A 3240-nucleotide genomic window follows, 5' to 3' on the forward strand; every position below is an offset into this window, starting at 1 on the left:
AATTGATCCTTCCAATAACTGCAACCAGTCATTGGACAATTTCTCACTGTGTTGTCTTGTATTAAATTATAGTTCTGTTGTCAAAGCAGTACTGGTAGTAGTATGTTTCCAGGTTACTATTTTATAGAATAGCTACAAAAGAGAAAAGTTGAGTAGCTGGGAAAGATTGGGATATAATTATTGAGAGCTACTTACCCACCCACTTCTATTCTTGCATCTGACCTTATTCTTGCCACCTCTCTGAAGTTAGCAAAATTTCTTGATTATTCACTGAAACACAGGGAAGATTATTATGTTAATTAAGCATTACTTCTTAAAGAAGTTTGTGTCCCTTAGGATTTCTAATTTATTTCTATGAATAGATAATATGTAATTATGCAGTATTTCTGGTGAGAGAAATAAAAGTGAAATAGAAACTATGGTCAATCTGATGAGGCATCATAGAACTCTACCAAACTGGCCCCTTAATAAGTTTTGTTAGTTTTATCAGAGAAATCAGTCATTCATCTCCTATAGGAGAAATAATATGGTTTTTAAGTTTATTCATACTGTGCTACTTGAACAAAGTATTTTCCCATATGAAAGCAAATACTCTCAGGTTATTTAAAGCAGGGAAAGTGGATGGTAGAGCTATTAATGGCTTTGGCTCTAGAGTCAAACTGACTGTTTCTGATCCAGGCTCATTTAATTTAGGCAAATCACCTTATCGTGACTTGTGAAAATCAAATGGGATAATTCATGTAAAGCACTCCATATATGATCTGGTATGAAGTAAGAACTCAATGCTTAAATGTACTTGTTATTCATGATAGCACAACTTGTGATAATATATTGATGTCTCCAATGTAGTATCAAAATAGAATATTCAGGCAAATAAAGTGGAATTAGCCAACCCTCAGTTTGCTGTATGAAAATACAAATTCATATATTTTGAAAGAGGAGAAAGCTATTGAATTTCTGCATTATAAAAATAGATTGAACTCAGAACTTCTTTGAATCATTAATCTTTTCTATTCATGTAAAATATGATTAAGTTTATAAAAAATCCAATGGAACAAAACTTCCTTTGTCCAACTATTGTATTGAAGTGGTACACATCTTTGGAGAACAAATTGATGCATCCACTTGTTTCAGTGGTGATTTTTCTGTTAGATTTAAGATATAGCTCCAAGAACTTGAGTGATTTGTTGTCATAGTTAGGCTCCCATTTTGTCTGTCTTTAAAACACATTTGATTTTTGTTCAATCACCCCACAGAATGGGAAGTCTGATGGTTTGGAAGAAAATTCATCCAGCAGGTTTTCTGGATGGAGCAGTTCTGTATCTCCTCCTGTTTGAATGTTCAGATGAGAGTAAGTTCCCTGGCATAAGTCACACTACCTCTATGAACTCTTGAATCATTCCTTGAATCTAAAATTATGTTTTTTTATGCAGGCATTAAAACTAAGAGTTCTTGCTAATTAGCCATGTTTTCCTAATGATAACTGTCATATTTCTGCATAACTTTTATTTTTCTTTTGAAAATTGTCAATAATATCTGGATTGGAGACCTCAAAAGTAATATAATTCCAGAAACTTATTTTATGTACTATACAAGGTAAAAGAACAAAGAACACAACATGTAGGAAATTCTTTCTGAGCTAAATTTTGGAGAAAGCTGCATTTGTTTTGTGAATTAACAACATATGATGAAGTAATGGATTTGTACTTTTTTAACATCTGCTTTCAGTAAGACTTGAAGTGATGACATTTTGGTTCAGATTTAGAAATGTTCCCAGAGTCTCATGAAATATGTCAGGTCACATGTACGACTGGTGGAGCGCATGAGTATAACCTTGTATATCTACATTTCATTTCCTTCTACCATTTTCTGTGTCCTTAATATCTTTACTATTATTGCTACTATTAATTGAGAGGCTATATTGTCATAAAAGTTTTATGAGTTTTATCTCATTTACTCCTCACAATAAAACTTTGTGCTAGACATTATTCTCTGTTAAAAGATGTGATCAATAAAACTCTAGTGAATGAAATAACTTGCCTATGATGAGAAAGCTACTAGAGAATGGAGCTGGGCTTCATACCAAGATGTCCTAATTACAGTACAACATAAATACTATTCTACATGCTAGTTAAACTATTAGTTACCTTACCTTACATGAAAAGTAAGATGTTGATGATGCAATAGAGGAAACACAGATGCTAGAGTGGGATCCAAATTTTGCCTGAAGATATTTAAAACATTTTCATAGAGGAGATGGCAGTTGGGACTGTGTCTTCACAGACAGGTGAGTGTGTATCAGGCAAGGAATAGTTTCAGAAAAATAGTCCAAGACATGGAAATTGGCAAGGAGAATTGTTGGTTGTCCTTTCTGGGGAATGCTGGGCACCTTTTTGCTGACTTCCTGGTAACTAGGCTATTTTCAACTCTACAGTAGTAGCAGTTAACTGTTAGAAAAGAGTGTCATAGGCTATTCACATTCATAGAATTGAAATTGGATCTTTTCCAGTGAAGATAAATTGACATCCATTCAGTACAAATTATCACCCTAAACTTTGTTATTTTATTGTCTGACAATATGGGATATTACCTACATATTTCTTTCTCTCTCTCTCTTTCCCTCTCTTTCTCTCTCTCTCTCTGTGTTCTGCATGTCTATTACAAATACATATGCATTTTTCTTTATATTTTCAAGTCAAACAGTTTAAACATCTTAATGATTCCATTATTAATTAATGAGTTAATCTCTTCTCAAGTGATCTTATATTTGTATGAGAATCATGCTTTTAACTTTTTTGAAAGTTATATTTTCACATTGTGGTATAGAAGCTTTCAGTAGATAAACCACTTTAAACATAGAATAGACTCATAAAATTGCTTAGCACCTAGTAGTTGTACAGACATCTAATATATAGGAAGCATTCACAATCCTTTCTTCTAGCTTTATCTTAAAACATCACATGGTACCCCAAAATATATGTAGTTTTTATGTGTCAATTAAAAAAATAAATACACTTGGGAGAGAAAGATAGTTTCAAGAATGCCTGAAAGGAGAAACAAGCAGGACCAGTTTATACAGGCCTTGAATGGTATGCTAATAAATGACTTATATAGGTATAATTGTTATGTTGAACAAAAGGACATGTAAATTAAAATCAGAAATCTGTTACATCCTTATATTTTTTTCAAGACTTTTTTGAGTGGTGGATGGGAAACAGGGTTTTCTTGTTAGCCCAGGCT

The sequence above is a fragment of the Castor canadensis genome, chromosome 12, assembly GCF_047511655.1.
Source record: "Castor canadensis chromosome 12, mCasCan1.hap1v2, whole genome shotgun sequence".
NCBI lineage: Eukaryota > Metazoa > Chordata > Mammalia > Rodentia > Castoridae > Castor > Castor canadensis.